The following is a 17344-nucleotide window of genomic DNA, read 5'->3' as shown; positions in this document are numbered from 1 at the left end:
GTGTCAGGAAGCTGCGCAGATCTGGACGGAAGCCCTCTCCCACTCCATGTACCTCAGGGCCACTTACCTGCCGGGAGTAGACAATGTATTGGCAGACCGGCTGAGCCGTGTCTTCCGACCGCACGAGTGGTCACTCGATCCTCTGATAGCGGCCTCTCTGTTTCACAAGTGGGGTTCTCCCCGCATAGACCTCTTTGCGTCCCCTCAGAACCACAAAGTGGACGATTACTGCTCTCTCATTCGGAGCCAGCACTCTCGGCCGAGGGATGCATTCTCCCTCAAGTGGACAACCGGTCTGCTCTATGCATTCCCTCCACTCCCTCTTGTGTCAAAGACTCTCGTGAAGCTACGCCAGGACGGAGGAACCATGATCCTGATAGCACCTTACTGGCCACGCCAGGTATGGTTTCCAATATTCCAGGATCTCTCCATCCGCAGGCACATTCCTCTGGGAAAGGACCCGCATCTGCTCACTCAAAACGACGGATGCCTCCTCCATCCCAACCTCCAAGCCTTGTCCCTGACGGCATGGATGTTGAAAGGTTAGTCCTTCAACCTTTCAACCTTTCAGATTCCGTTTCTCGGGTCCTGATAGCTTCACGAAAGCCTTCCACAAGAAAGTCTTACTCATACAAATGGAAAAGGTACACATCATGGTGCACTTCTCAGTCCCTTGATCCCCTTTCCTGTCCAATCTCCAAATTCTTGGACTATTTATGGCATCTCTCTGAATCAGGTCTTAAAACCTCTTCTATCAGAATGCATGTCAGTGCGGTAGCCGCCTTCCATAAGGGTATTGGGGGTACTCCTATTTCAGTACAACCCCTAGTAACACGCTTCCTTAAGGGCTTGCTCCATCTAAAGCCGCCCTTGCGTCCTCCGGCCCCATCCTGGGACCTTAACCTGGTTCTTGGTCGTCTTATGAAACCTCCTTTCGAACCTCTGCACTCCTGTGACTTAAGGTATCTCACATGGAAAGTGTTATTCCTTTTGGCTATCACTTCAGCTCGCAGGGTTAGTGAATTGCAGGCCCTAGTTACCTATCCGCCTTACACTAAGCTCCTGCAGGACCGGGCGGTACTCCGCACTCACCCTAAATTTTTGCCTAAGGTAGTTTCTGAGTTTCATATCAATCAATCCATCATACTACCTATCTTTTTTCCCAGGCCCCACTCCAACCCTGGAGAGCAGACCCTGCATACCCTAGACTGTAAACGGGCTCTAGCTTTTTACCTAGACCGTACAGTTTCCCACAGGAGGAGCACTCAATTATTCGTCTCTTTCCATCCTAATAAGTTGGGACAACCTGTGGGTAAGCAGGCTCTTTCTTCCTGGTTGGCGGACTGCATTTCTTTTTGCTATGAGCAAGCTGGCATTCCTTTTCAAGACCGTGTTAAAGCACACTCTGTGAGGGCCATGGCGACGTCAGTGGCACACCTTCGATCGGTGCCGCTTCCTGACATCTGCAAAGCTGCAACCTGGAGTTCTCTCCATACCTTTGCAGCCCATTATTGTTTGGACAAGGCTGGAAGACAGGACTCCATCTTCGGCCAGTCTGTCTTGCGTAACCTTTTTCCAACCTGATGTACCAACACCCTTCCACCTACCCGGTACGGTGCGGATGCCCTTTCCCAAATTTCTCCTCACTTGTTGTGCCTCCTGCACACCGTTGGGTACATTTGGTGCAAGTCGGGACATCCTCAGCTCGGTACTCACCCATTTGTGAGGACTACCATCCTGCTTGTCCTGTGAGAAAGCAAATGTTGCTTACCTGATGTAACAGGTGTTCTCACAGGACAGCAGGATGTTAGTCCTCACGAAACCCGCCCGCCTCCCCGCGGTGTTGGGTTCGTTTTATTTCTACTTTCTAGGCACTGCCTGTAGCTTTGAAAATCAGACTGAAGGGAGACCCCTGCTGGCTGCAGGGTCAGTGCCTTGCTGGGCATGCCCAGTAGGGGCCAGTCAAAGTTCTGTTTAAACTTTGACAGAAGTTTTCCGTGGTGGGCTCCATCCTCGATGTCACCCATTTGTGAGGACTAACATCCTGCTGTCCTGTGAGAACACCTGTTACATCAGGTAAGCAACATTTGCTACCTCTGCTCCTCCTTTCCTCCAGGGTGTACATATTTAGATTCTTCAATCTCTCCTCATAAGTCATTTGATGAAGACCTTCCACCTTTTTGGTCACCCTTCTCTGGACCGCCTCCATCTTGTCTCTGTCTCTTCGGAGATACGGTCTCCAGAACTGAACACAATACTCCAGGTGAGGTCTCACCAAGGACCTGTACAAGGGGATAATCACTTCCCTTTTCTTACTCGATATTCCTCTCTCTATGCAGCCCAGCATTCTTCTGGCTTTACACATTTTAAATTTTACACGTGTAAATGCACGCATAATTTAAAATTCCAGCGTATATTCACTCACGTGCCCATACAAGTGTATGGGCACCCGCTCGTTCATTTTAAAATTAGTTTTTTAACCTTTGCAGTTGCTCCTTTCAGTTTTTTATTTACCATTTTTCTCATTTTCTTATAGTCTCCATTTTGAAAGTCAAATGCTATTGCAGTAGATTTGCTTAGTGTCCTATTTCCAGTTATCAGGTCAAATTTGGATCACATTATCATCATTATTACCGAGTGGCCCCCAACACAGTTACCTCTCACACCACTAAGAAATAGATCTAAAATACCTCTCTCTTTTGTTTCTTATCAGTTTTTCCATGAAGCCTTCATTTTGTTCATCTAGAAATTTTACCTCCTTAACAGGTCTTAATGTGATGTTTACCCTGTCAGTACTGGGGTAATTGTAATTGCCCATTATTATTGTTCTTGCTAATTTTCCCCTAGATTCATCAAAATGCTATAATATCGCATGCATGGTTTAATGGAACAAAGTCAGCATGGCTTTACCCAAGGCAAGTCTTAACTCACAAATCTGCTTCACTTTTTTGAAGGAGTTAATAAACATGTGGATAAAGGTGAACCGGTAGATGTAGTGTACTTGGATTTTCAGAAGGCATTTGACAAAGTTCCTCATGAGAGTCTTCTAGGAAAAAAAAGTCATGGGATAAGTGGTGATGTCCTTTCGTGGATTGCAAACTGGCTAAAAGACAGGAAACAGAGAGTAGGATTAAATGGTCAATTTTCTAAGTGGAAGGGAGTGGGCAGTAGAGTGCCTCAGGGATCTGTATTGGGACCCTTACTTTTCAATATATTTATAAATGATCTGGAAAGAAATACAAGTGAGGTAATCAAATTTGCAGATGATACAAAATTGTTCAGAGTAGTTAAATCACAAGCAGATTGTGATAAATTGCAGGAAGACCTTGTGAGGCTAGAAAATTGGGCATCAAAATGGCAGATGAAATTTAATGTGGACAAGTGCAAGGTGATGTATATAGGGAAAAATAACCCATGCTATAGTTACACAATCTTAGGTTCCATATTAGGTGCTACTACCCAAGAAAGAGATCTAGGCGTCATAGTGGATAACACATTGAAATCGTCCGTTCAGTGTGCTGCGGCAGTCAAAAAAGCAAACAGAATGTTGGGAATTATTAGAAAGGGAATGGTAAATAAAATGGAAAATGTCATAATGCCTCTGTATTGCTCCATGGTGAGACCGCACCTTGAATACTGTATACAATTCTGGTCGCCGCATCTCAAAAAAGATATAGTTGCGATGGAGAAGGTACAGAGAAGGGCGACCAAAATGATAAAGGGAATGGAACAGCTCCCCTATGAGGAAAGACTAAAGAGGTTAGGAATTTTCAGCTTGGAGAAGAGACGGCTTGGAGAAGAGACAGGGATATGATAGAGGTGTTTAAAATCATGAGAGGTCTAGAACAGGTAGATGTGAATCGGTTATTTACTCTTTCAGATAATAGAAAGACTAGGGGGCACTCCATGAAGTTAGCATGTGGCACATTTAAAACTAATCGGAGAAAGTTCTTTTTCACTCAACGCACAATTAAACTCTGGAATTTGTTGCCAGAAGATGTGGTTAGTGCAGTTACTATAGCTGTGTTTAAACAAGGATTGAATAAGTTCTTGGAGGAGAAGTCCATTATCTGCTATTAATTAAGTTGACTGAGATAATAACCACCGCTATTACTAGCAACGGTAACATGGAATAGACTTAGTTTTTGGGTACTTGCCAGGTTCTTATGGCCTGGTTTGGCCTCTCTTGGAAACAGGATGCTGGGCTTGATGGACCCTTGGTCTGACCCAGTATGGCATGTTCTTATGCATAATGCCCGCAGGAAGAGAAAGGCCAAGATAATATAGTAGAAATCTCATCTTTGTGACACTTTTCTCATTCCAAATGACTTGATCATCACTGAGATGTATTGTGCGGTTCGTACGTCTCACTCTGCATGTAAAACTGGCTCCTAAACCCTAAACCATCACTAACACCTCACCTTGAATACTGTGAAGGCCTCCTGAGAGTCTCTCTATTTCTCTCTCCTCTCCTCTCTATTTCTCTCTCTCTCCCAAGCCCACAAATGGCCGAAATGCAATTTGCAAAATTTATCACAAATTGCGTTGTGGGAGTTTTGGGCATATCACACAGCTTAACGCCAGGAAAAAAGGTGTAGCTATTTCCAGTGTTAAAACTGTGCGATATTGCCCCTCATTTTCATTAATCCTGCCCAAACCCCTCCTTAATACTACCCCTTCTAAAATTTTGCATTCGTGCTGTGTGAAAGCAAAATTATCGCATGCGTATTGATGTTAATGCATGCATTAACATCAATATGCATGAATGACCCTGTTAGCTTCTCTAATTGCTGTTAGCATTTCATTATCTGTTTATTCTGGCCAGGTGAACAGTAGTACATGCCCACTGTTATTCTCTTCGCCTTCTCACATGGAGTTTCTATCCATAAAGGTTCTACAGTGCATTTTGTTTCCTGTAGAACTTTTATCTTGTATGACTCTATGCTTTCTTATATAACGATTCCTCCACCAATTTGATCCATCCTATCATTGCAATATAACATGTACCCTGGTATCACAGTGTCCCATTGGTTATCCTCCTTCCACCAGGTCTCAGAGAAGCCAATTATATCTAGCTCTTCATTCGGTGCTATACACCGTAACTCTCCCATCTTATGTTTTAGACTTCTAGCATTTGTACACAGACATTTCAAAATATGTTTTCTGTTTGTATGAACAGCCTGCTAATCAGTTGACAGGGTGATTTGGATTCTTATCAGCTCTGTCTGCTCTTTTCTTAAAGCTATTTGGACTACTTTAGCATTTATTGCAACCTGTCTATCGAGGTACCCTAACTTCCCTGTTAGTATTCTTCAAAGATGCACCATTCTGAACCATGGGCTTCTGAACAAATGTCTGCTTTCCCCCAGCATCTAGTTTAAAAGCTGTTCTATCTCCTTTCTAAAGGTTAGTGCCAGCAGCCTTGTTCCACTTTGATTAAGGTGGAGCCCATCCCATCGGAACAGGCTCCCTTTTCTCCAGAATGTTCCCCATAAAAACCTCTTTCCTTTACTATTGTCTTATTGATGCTTTGAGATTCTTGAGCTCTGCCTGCCTCTGGAGTCCTGCACATGGAATGAGAAGCTGTCTGAGAATGCAACCCTGGAGGTTCAGATTTGTTTCCTACCTTAGAGCCCAAATGTAGCCTCCAGAAACTCCCTCCTGCAGCTTCCTAGGTCATTGGTACCCACATGTACCATGGCAGATGACTCCTGCCCAGCATGCTCTAAAATTTTATCTAGGTGGTTTGTGAAGTCTGCTATCTTCAAACCCGGCAGGTAAGTTACCATGCAATGCTCATGCCCATCAGCCACCCAGCCCTCTACTTTCCTAATGATTGAATCATCCACTACAATGGCTGTCCTAACCTTTCCCTACTGGTCACAGGCCCCTGGAGACACAACCTCAGGGTGAGGATAATGCATCACCTGGCGGGCAGTTCCTAGCTGCAGGATTACCCCTGTCACACCAAGGTGGTGGTTTCTTGTCAGGTGATCTTGCCTCTCCAAAACAGCAGGACTAAAATTAAACAATTACTAAATTTCAAGGATTATTTAATGTTATTTTAAGTGACTAATTCTTATTTTGAAGACTTTCCTCCTGGTGTGGGGGTTGATAATCTACATATAAAAAAAATGAGACTACAGAAAGAACTTAAGGTATGCCAAACTGGGTCAGACCAAGGGATCCATCAAGCCCAGTATCCTGCCTTCAACAGTGGTCAATCCAAGTCAGATCCCATGCTACTACCGTAATGCCGGCAACAAGCAGTGGCTATTCCCTGTTGATCAGTAGCAGTTTATGGACTTCTCCAGGAATCTATCCAAACCTTGTTTAAACCCAGCTATACTAGCTGCCTAAACCACCTCCTCTGGTAATGAGGGTAGGAATCAACCTAGTAACTAGTTGCCCAAGAACCAGTACTCTCGCCTTCTCAGATCAAGAAAGTGACCTTTTGGAAACTCACAGTTCAAATACTGGCAAACAATTACTATCCTTTACTAGCTCAGAGAATCAGTCTATTTTACCACTAGACAAACAATTCTAAGATTGACAAACAAATATTAACTTTAATATTTACAAACAATAAACAGTCAGCAATAGTTTAATCCTCCAAGAATTATTTTTTTTTAATTATATCTCAGGATTTAAGCACTGCTTCCCAGCAAGTCCAAACTTACCAACAGCAGATGACGTTTCTGCTGTCTTTACCCCCTTTGGATGCCACAGCTGCTGTGGCCGCCTTCTCTTCTCACACCCTGTCTGTTAGTAACTCATTAGCATGCTTGCTACCCTGACCTGCACTCTCTAATTCATCACCTTGACAAAAGGGTCTGTTTCCTTTGATATCGTTTACCATGCTGGACAGAGCAAACTCCACCAAATGCCTCTCTCCCCTCTGTGACCCCCTTCTGACTGCTCCCCAGTTTCTTCCACGCCTAATAATGGCCTCTGTTGAATCCATGCCTTGGGGAAAAAGGAGGGTCTCCGCTCCAAAGGGTAGCTTTCTTCAAACAAAACATTTTATTTTACAGTTTTGGAGTTACCAGAGTAAAACTCGTAAAAAATCACTCATTTCTCAGGGAACACAGGTTTCGCACTGTATTAGTAGCAACAGCAATGGCAACAATGCACACTTCCTCCAAGAGTCCCCCTTTAGCATTGCAATAACTCCTCTCTATTTTTCCCCCTCAGCATAGAGCAAACCCTTAGTTCATCCTTTTTTTTCTTTTTTTCTGAAAGAGCATTCAGTACTCGCAAATCCTTTTACATCTTCTGCCCTGCTCAAGAAATGGACATCCTCCATTGCTGAGTATCCATCATTCCTGCCAGCTGGCTCCAGAGCATTGTCCAGGAGCCCAGTATGGATCTACCAGACCAAGGGCCAGGCCAGCAGGAGGTATTAGACAGACTAGGTGGCCGCCTAGGGTGCCGTAAGTGGGCGGGGCGCCATGGCGTGATCCGGAGGTGAATGACGTGCGCTAGAGAGAGGGAGAGATATCATGTGACGGGTGATGATGTCACCGCCCAGTTTATCTGGATATCCTTGCACTGGCACTGCCCAGAGCCATGGCCTTGCTGGACACCATCATTGGCAACAAGGAAGGAGAGAGACATTCCCCCCAACCTTGATTTCATTCCAACTTGATTCAGCTGCAAGGGAAGAAAAGTACATTTCCGGTTCCATTATGGCAGAAGTTTCGTTCCATTATGGCAGAGGTTTCTTAAGGGGAAACCTCTGCCATAATGCTACCATACTCAATCCCAAAAGCAGAAGCCAAATGCATTCCCATCTAGTGACCAGGCCCTGTTTAAGAGCCCATGTCACATCACTATTGCTCAATACTTCTGTTTCTGAATTAAGTAGATTCAGACTCAGGCAATACTGTGATCTTAAGCTTATAGACACAGACTATTTGGGGGAATTCTAGCTGCATTTTTAAAAATAATTTTTATGATTCTTTCGCTTCAAAGCATTAAGTTTGCTCTAAATTATCACCATTAATCATCGCAATTGTAGAAGAATAATAATCTATAGAAAAATAAAGCTGGAAGAAATTTTCCAAAAAGGGAGGTAGAACTTCAAAAGAGCAGGTGATCCGGGCACTACAAACTCATGTCTTTTTATAGTTTTCAATTTTACTTCAGGATCCGCCCTGGCTCCCAGCTTTTGTTGACAGTTTCTCTACAAACGGTGGTAGGAGTGATCAGCCTGGAGGCATTCTGAGGTGACCTTTTGCAGTCTGTCACATCAGCAGAGGAGCATCAAGATTTCAGTGCAAGCTTTGCAACTCTGTGTAGCTGAGTGCTTCACACACACAATGCAGCAAAAGAAATCTAGATGTAAAATAACACCAGGTTTCTTACATTATATTCACCGTAGGGCATGATGCTCAAATTAGAGTCCTTGCAATATGAAAGCAAACATTTTCTTTCTCGTCACCGATGAATTAACTTTAAATGAAGCCCCCGCTATAGTTGAAAGTTCCAGCCAGAGGCAGCGGAGTTAAGCAGCTGAGGCTTTTCCCCCTCCCCCTGCTTTTAATAAATGAAACAGTTGTCAGCCCTACAGTGAAAGCAATGAGTGGCTGGTTCACTGAGACATGCTAATACCCCTGGTTAAATTGGTGGGACTGAGAGGGGAGGTTACGTTTTACTAAATTTGGAATTAATAGAGGAATACCATTTCACTTTTGCTCTTTTTGCAGTAGGTACATCTTTGTCGTCGGTGAACCTGATTTGAGCATACGCAAAGTGACAACATAGTAACTTTTAAACTGTAAAAGCACTCCTGCCTCCATTCTGGAAAGGTTATTTATTCCCCCACATCATGAAATCATCCATTAGTGTACATGTTGTCCTTTGCTATACGTGTTCTTATAAACTGTGATGTTATGAATCACTTTACGTTTAGAATGTTGGATAAACAGTCGGGAAAAGTTGTTGACAATAACTCAAGAACTCATCCAGAGGAGAGTGTTGCTTAGTAAGGCAGGGCAACAAATCACCCTTAATAGTGTTTCATGATTACTTGTCACAGTTGTTAAGTGTGTAGAGTGCCAAAGAATAAGGTAATGTTGTCCTGATGGGATTCCGTCTTTGGAGTCAGCCATGTGCATTTTTGTTCTTAAGCAAATATAAAGTAAAATGATTACTATTCTCACACTGATGTTCTTAAAACCACTTAAAACATTTTTACATACGTAGAATTCTGTTTTTATGAGCAGACAGATTTCTACATGCTTAGCCTCTGTGTTTAAAAAAACAAAAACAAACCCTAATCCCAAATCCATAAATGTTTGAATTTTGGAGGTTAATGCATATTGATTGCTTGTGTTAGGTATTGCAAATGTTTTAACGTATACTAACACAGGGGCCGATGCAATAAAAATGCACTGAAAGCGGGCGTTGAGTGTTCAGCACCCACTTTCCTAACGCACCCCCTCCTGGGGGCGCTGTGCAGTATTTAAATTAGGGGCCTCCTTGTCAAGGAGATGCTAGGGGCGCGGCCCGCGAGTGGTCAACTCTCCGCCAGTTTAGAAAATGGACGCCATATTTCTTGGCGTCCATTTTCCTAATCAGCACACAGCCAGGGGTTCAGGAAACGGATGCTTCTTAACTGAGCGTCCGTTTCCTGAACCCAACCCGCCAGCACTTTTTTTAAACACTTTCTTTTTTTAAATTTGTTTTATTTTCTGCTTTTCTGTACAACATTTGAGAGTGCTCAGCAATTAATGTCTGCTCTAGGCAGGCGTTAATTTTTGAGCATAAAAAATGTGCATTGCGGGCAATTCGTTAATAGCCTCATCAGCATGCATTTGCATGTGATGAGCACTATTAGTTTCACTGTGCGTTGTGTAGGTGCTAATCCCCTTTATTGCATAAGGGGATTAGGTAGCGCCTGCACAAGCCATGTCCAACTGCTGATTAAACAGTGTGCTCGGCTGAGCGCACGGTATTGCATCAGCCTCCCCAGTGTTAGCATACTCACATTGTGCACTTTATTATGGCTGCATTAGCATGGAGGTTTTTGCTAATGAGATAACAAGATGCAAAATATGCAAATGACCTCGTATTCGGGGGCGGGGGGGAGGAGGAATGGATGTGTTCTGATTAATGCAACAGGTGACATAGTGCTGACACCTACACCTGCAGAGGTTAGAAAATTTTGCCATTAACATGAAGACCTACTGGGCACTCCTACACCAGTGGGGAAACTACAATAGAGCACCTAGCCATATGTAGTATGTTACCACAATGTTTGCCTTGGGACTATACACCCTGCCTGAGGGATGCTCGAGACTTCAAGCTGTATGCCAGCCTAACCAGCAGCACCCGGAGCCAGAGCTGGAAGAGGAGCAGGAAGCACAGGAGCTGATACGGGAGCCACTGCAAGAGGGCCTACAAGTTTAGTGATGCAGGAGGGGGACACAGGCTAGAGCATGAGTGCATGTTTTGTGTCCCTGTCACACTGCTGAAAGTGAGGTGGTAAAGTTTCAGCTGAGCTCAGTGGCCATTATGGCTGTATGAGGACCTTGAAAATGACTAGGATCCTTTGACAGGTGGGTCTCATGCCATATCTGGCCTTGTCAAACTCCTGAGCGCAACACATTTTATGGTCTTGGTCTCTTTTCAAACTTCAGTGGCCGTAGTTAGCAGATGAGACAGCCCAATATTTCTGCCAGGTACTATAAGCCATGAGATACCTAGGATACTTGGGGGGGGGGGGGGGGGGGTAGGAGAGAGAGAGAGAAAGAGAGGATGAATGTTAAAAGCAATCCTCCCATATAAATAAATCATATGAAAAAGGAGAACTTTTATTGCCATAAGATATTTGTTACACAGTTCAGTGCAGTTGATGATAAAAGCACAAAATCAATAGAAATAGTGATGATAATTAGGAAAAGTTAAAATGCTAATAATGATTATTGGCATTTTACACATAGACCAGGCGTGGCCAACTCTGGTCCTCATGAGTCACAAACAGGCCTGGTTTTCAAGACGTCCACAATGAATATGCATGAGATATATTTACATGCACTGCCTCCACTCTAGGCAAATATATATCATGCATATTCATTGTGGACATCCAGAAAACCAGGCCTGTTTCTGGCACTTAAAGACTGAAGTTGGCCACCCCTGACATAGACCAAGAAACTATACCAGCAAACTGACAGAAGGATGTGGCAATGCTGTTCATTGCAGTTCAAGCAACAGGAAGACCTGAGACAATAAATCTGTTATCAAGTACAGCTGAGACCTTGGGCAGACAGTGACAAAGGCCAGACCAACTTACAGTCTATAGATTTGTAATCTACAGGTCTCGGACAAGCAGGATTAATACACAGAAAAACTCCATTTCAATGTCGTCACACTCCAGAAGTGGCATCAGATAAAATCAGACCATCTCAAGAGAAATCATCATATGGTAGACTCTGGAACAGCAAGCACAGTAAATTAGCACCAGCGAATAATCATTACATGAGGATGAGGCAAAGGACTGTGAGGACTTCTAATGCAAGTAGGTTTGCTAATTGGCTGGTATTCAGTCAGCCTGGTTGGTTTTTATCAGGCAGGGCATTGGCACACATACAAAAAACCGGCAATGTTAAAACTGATTTTTGAATTGCCCCTTTCACTGCTCACCAACTGTGTGAAACAGCAGGCAACAGGACCTCAGCAAATCCGAGCAGAGGAGGAGGCAGTAAGAGCTGCTCCCTCTCTGCAGCACTCCCTCCCTATCTGCCTCTGCATGGGCTCTCTATTGCTTTGGGGACAGGAGGAGGTGAAGCTATAGACAGGGTCAGCATTCATAGTGCCCGGGACTGCTGATTTGCACTTCTGGCACACAGTGAGAGAGAGAGAGAAGGGAGTCACAGTAGCAGAGAAGATGTGGGTGAGTGCTGGGAGGCTGGGGCAAGGGAAGAGAAGGTGAGATAGGAGAACGTGTGTGGGTAGTGATGGTGGGGAGGGGGGTCTCTAATTTCAAGATAAGCTAGACAGCTTGGTATAGGCCGCAGCCAGGATCCTCACAAATTCTTGACGTAAAGACCACATCACACCGATACTAAAAAACCTACACTGGCTTCCCATCCACTTTAGAATACTGTTCAAGACTCTGACCATCATCCATAAAACCATCTATCATCATACCTCACTTCAACTCACAATCCCACTCGAATCCCATACTTCCAACAGGCCGATTAGAGCCGCACACAAAGGAACTCTCCAGGCGCCCCCTTATAAATCCATCTGTCACAAGTCCCTCCAAAATCGGGCACTGTCCTCCGCGGGACCGCAGCTATGGAACACACTTCCCGCAGACCTCCGCCAGGAACATTGTCTGCTCTCCTTTAGAAAGAAATTGAAAACCTGGCTGTTCTCTCAAGCCTTCCCCTGACAAATCCTCTCCCCAACCACTATCGAAAGGAACTGTTATGCTTGAACCACTCAGTTAATTATCCATGCTAATCAATGGTGTACTATATCGTTTTACTCTTAGGAGAGCCTTGTTAAACTAATTCTTCCTCTTTCAATTATCCTGTATTGTAATCCCTGTTCATTGTAACTCTTTCTTCTGGTTATTGGTTTTCCCCTGGTTATACTGTAAACCGGTACGATAACTTTGTCTTGAGCATCGGTATATTAAAAGAATTTAAATAAATAAATAAATCCTACAAATGAATTGTTCAGATGGGCAGACTGGATGGGCCATGCGGTCTTTGTTTTGCCATCATATTTCTGTTTTTATGACTACATTTCAGAAAGACTGGATGATCTAAAGAAAGTAATTGTGTTTCAGCTCCTGTGGATAGCATACTATACAAAAGATTTCATCCATCACAGTACAACCTGGCTGAAGGACCTTGAAGACTGGCATTGACTGGCAGTAATGCTTTGAATATCTTTCAGTAGCAGATTGCAGCATCTTTCTAGTCATGGTCACCATCCTCAATGGTGAATATTCTCCAGGTGAAACTTCCTTTACACACATTTCAACTAGGGCTCTCCTTGCCCAGAAGCTTCTCTCTGGCACACAGGTTCTTCAGCCAGGACTCCTCTGGCACATGGCCGGCACCATGACTTGGTCTGGGCATTGGTTGCCTAGAGCAGAACTTATGGGTTCTTCAAGTCATAGGGTAGATCTTATTCCTTCCCTGCAACCTACTGTGTAATTGAGGGTTTACTCTTGGGAGGTGGAGATCAGTGTGGTATTGTTGGCAGACATCTTCTGCCAACTATGGATAGCCGGGAGGAAGATGGCAGCTGTAGAGTAATTCATCTCCTGTGGCATGGAAACTACCTGCCTCTGTATTATATTTGTCTGGTGCTGGATGGCACGACACAGGCAAGCTGTTTCATTGTGGAAATGTCCTCTTGCTTTGTGCTGGTGGGCTGCCGTAAGTCCTGATTTATTTTATGCAGGAGCTGGAAAGAAGCAAGCTATTCTTGTATGTGGAGGCTGAGGCAAGGGAGGGATCTTTGCCTCCATTATGGTCTTCTGGTTGATTGAATTGGGACTGGATGGAACTAGGCAGCATCCCTGCATGGTGACCAGATCAGCTTATGGCTAGGTCACAGCTGTAAGACATTGGCTGTCGTAGAGTGAGTTGTCATGCATGGGGTTGGGGTTTCTGCTGCTGGCAAGGGCTCCAGCTCCTCCTCTGGGGAATCTTCCATCTGGGGGGATGTCTTGTAAAGTAGGAAAAATGAAGTTCCAGGTCTAATTCTGGCTCTAGGGCATGTGTACTGGGACCTTGTGAAAGAAAAGAGAACCATTGGAGGAAAAAGTTTCTTATGCACTTTTCCTTTGTAAGCCCTGCTACCCAAACCCCCTTCCCATTTGTATCTTCTCAAGAAAAGAGGATATGTATTTAAATGTGTGACAATGCTTACCTGCTCACAACAAATCTCCAGGTCTTCAGGCAGACCCTCAGGCCCAGGGTGGTGGCGCATAGTGGTCCTCCTCTGGTACTTCAATGGTTTGCATTGATGCTGGCCATATTTTTTGAGTCTTGCCTTGATGCGCTTGTAGTGATCCTGGCATTACTCCGTTTCCTTCGTGAAGATCCCAAATTAGTGATTGCACATGCAGTTCGTTCCCATATGTCGTGCTTGCTTGTCTCTGATATTCACACTGACTCTGTGCAATAGAGAATATGTAATTTTCTGTCATCTTCTGGATAAGTAGCTTATTCTCTTCCGGGGGTGAACTGCATCTGTGTCTGTGACTTGATGAGCTCTGTGAGTATGCAGACCACAGAAATTTCTGCTGGAGTCTCCTTTGCTGAGGCGGACTGAGGGTTTTTCTTGCCAGCTGCTTTGGGTATGACCTGTGTCAGGAGAGCTGATTCTTTTTGGGCACCGTGGCTTTGGTGGACTGCGGTGGGGGAGGAAGTGCTAGCTGACAGTGTTGTGCTCATGCCTGCACTACTCTCTGGGTGGTCACTCTTTCCTGCGATTATATACCCTCTCTGCCTCTGGCACTCCTGTTCCTAAACCCTATCTACCAGTATCTCTTTCATGCATATGACACACTGGGACTAGAGGGTAAAACTAGAGTGGTAAGTATGTTTGTATTCTTTTGAGTCAGAAGTTTGTCTCTCTTGCACTTGCTTCTGCAAGGAGTCCACACAAACTGCAATACCTCTGCTTCCATTCCTTCTTGCTCACTTAAACCCCGTACCTTTTCCTCCAAAATATTTACTTGTAAGGATGACCCTGTCCAGGGTGGTGCTTCTAAGACTCAGATCCTCAGTGGCCTCTTTGAAGGGCTTCAGGATTTCTACTGGCTGCCTCATCACTACTCAATCATGGTGCCCCAAGGGCTGATCCACACCTATCTCTGTTTCTACAGACAGATCATGAAGGGATAACTGCTGCTCCACCAACCACTTCAGCATCAGATATTGTGGAATTCCAGTGGATGCCAGCATCTTGAATCAGATGCTTAAGAGGCATCCCAAATTGTTCTTATTTCTCAAGGAGAAGCTGCCTCCCCCAACCCTTCATGCTTTGATGGACATGCCTTGCTATTTCCCTGCACGTCTATCAGATTCTTTTGGAATAGATTCCTGTGATCCTTGGTCCCCAACCCCAATGTATCCCTCACTGCCAGGTGCAACTTGTGTGCAAAGCTTATTGCCCTTATCATATTTTTCTCACTGTCTGTCACAAAGAAACCTGCCTGTCCAGCCTAGCTGCCAACTCTCCAGCATTTTTCTTACTGATTAGTATATTGTACACAGTATGACTATTTTCCATCACCTGTGTGTATATCACATCCCTCTTGCATTCTGATTTTCAGTCCCTTCTAGAGCTGCTGTATGCCCCTGCCTTGGCTAAATCCCACCAGTGTGCCAGAAGGGAAAGGCAAGCATGCGCAGTGTTTGCACTGGTCCAGATATTGCTGGTGAAATGCCTGCTATCTCCTCTCCTTTAGCTACACTTGGAATTCAGCTATGACACTGGTTGTATTGGATGGGGATAACTTTCCTATTAAGGGGTACATTTTAAAACATGTGTGCGCCCAATTCCCCACCTAAATACTCTATTTTTTAAATTTTAGAACTTACCTGCTCCTTTGAACAAAAGTAAGTTGCGTGCGCTGGCTGGCTGCCGGCGCGCACTTCCCCGGGACAGGGTCTAATGGCTGTTGTCCCGGTCGGTCCCTGCCATGCCAGACCCTGCCCCTCAGCCCCACCCCTTTCAAGCAGTCAAGCACTTTGGCACGTATCGGGAGATATACATGTTGCCGGGCAGTTTTTAAAATGCGCTTGGTGTACATGGCCCAGCCATGCATGTATCACCCAGTTTTTGCACATGCTGGGCTTTGAAAATTAGGGCTTAAATGTACTCCTGGAGGGTACTTTGTAATTGGGGGCCAACACACATACTGCAAACACTTATAGCCCATATTCTCCACTACCTGCAGGGGGCTGGTTATCCAGGGCAGTCATTTCTCTGTTGCTCCTCATTACTTTATTCAATGCTGCCTGCCTCTTGCCCAGGTCAGTGATATGGAGCACCACCCCATTTCCTCAATGGTGGGTTGCTACTGTGGACGCTTGGCAGGGGTCTGCTGGTTTTCCACCTTACTGTCAGAAGGGGCTGTGAGATTAGCTTGGGGAAAATCCTCCTTTTCAGCCCCTTTCCTCTGGCTTGTACATTGAGTGGCAGAAAGGGTCCAAAGGCTATTAATGCCACCCTCCGCTTATGCCAATGCTAGCAGATGCTGCTTCTTCACCTTTTGTCAGATGCCCCACTTGCTTCCCTCAATTGATATCCTTACTGCAGTGAACACACTGAGTAGGCGCAAGCCTCTCTCACTTTAAAGTGCCTCCAGATCAGGGATGTCTTCCATGATCTCTTCTCTGCGTCCTTGGAGGGGCTGATGATGCCAATGGAGTTGAGGATGAGAGTGGACCCCAAGGAAAAATGCCAGGAGTATCACTTATGCTGCCTGCTGTTCTTGGGGGTTGATCTCAGCATCATCTATTTCTCACATCACTACACTGAAGGCTTAGATGCCAGTAGCACTAAACCTCCCACATTTTCTTCAGCTGCTAGCTCTTCAGTTTCTGATTTAGGGAATCCCAGACAAGATTGTTCCTCAGAATCATCTGTTGATAATACTGCATCCATTGAATCGGAAAGACTAAGCAATGTAGAGGAGCAAACTATTGGTTCTGGCTGTTGCGCTTCTGCAGCCCAGTCCATGCCCCTGCACTGCTGCTGTCAGCTTTGGATGACTTTCCCACTTTTCTCTCTGCTCCAAAATAAGAGGAACATGTGGCTATGGCACATGCTCTCCAAATTTGTTGCTTCTGCCTTGAGCTGCCTTCTACTCCTTCATTTGGTCTGTTCAGTTTAGGGACAGGACTGCTACTAAACTGCACTGGCTCTGCTGCAAACCCTCTGTCTGCTAAGGCTGCCATTCTCTCATCTGCCTTTTTCGCTTAGTCGCATGATGGAATTTGAAGTGCTTACTTGGTGTTTGGATATTACAAAGGAATTTATTGATACCCTGTACCACCACTCAAAGTACCACTGTTCTATCTGCAGAAATGTCTGTTACATGCACACACAGACACACAAATGGTGTATGTGTGTGCTGTGCAGTGCACTGCTGACTGACTTCTTTTCCACATACAAAAGAACTTCTAGAAAGTTAAACAGAACCAACAAGTTTGGCACCTCGGGAACACTCTTCTTAATGTTTACTTGTCAGTATGCTAAGCTTGCTGCACTGTGCTAGACTCACAGATAGTGACAAAGTATTGTTTCAATCTCCACACTCCTACCCTCCCCCAGAGAACAGAGAAAGCATAATGCCACTGCCTCT

The 17344-nt window shown here is 44.8% G+C and overlaps 1 protein-coding gene across 14 annotated transcripts in view; it reads left to right on the top strand.

The window, feature by feature from the left end:
- Window positions 1–17344, top strand: part of BMPR1B (bone morphogenetic protein receptor type 1B) — an 825728-nt gene that overhangs the window by 639818 nt on the left and 168566 nt on the right. The gene's annotated exons all lie outside the window — the stretch shown is intronic.

Source organism: Rhinatrema bivittatum, chromosome 1 (assembly GCF_901001135.1).
Source record: "Rhinatrema bivittatum chromosome 1, aRhiBiv1.1, whole genome shotgun sequence".
In the NCBI taxonomy this organism is placed as follows: domain Eukaryota; kingdom Metazoa; phylum Chordata; class Amphibia; order Gymnophiona; family Rhinatrematidae; genus Rhinatrema; species Rhinatrema bivittatum.
The sequence above is the reverse complement of the archived record's forward strand: the minus strand, read 5'-3'. Positions and strand labels throughout refer to the sequence as shown.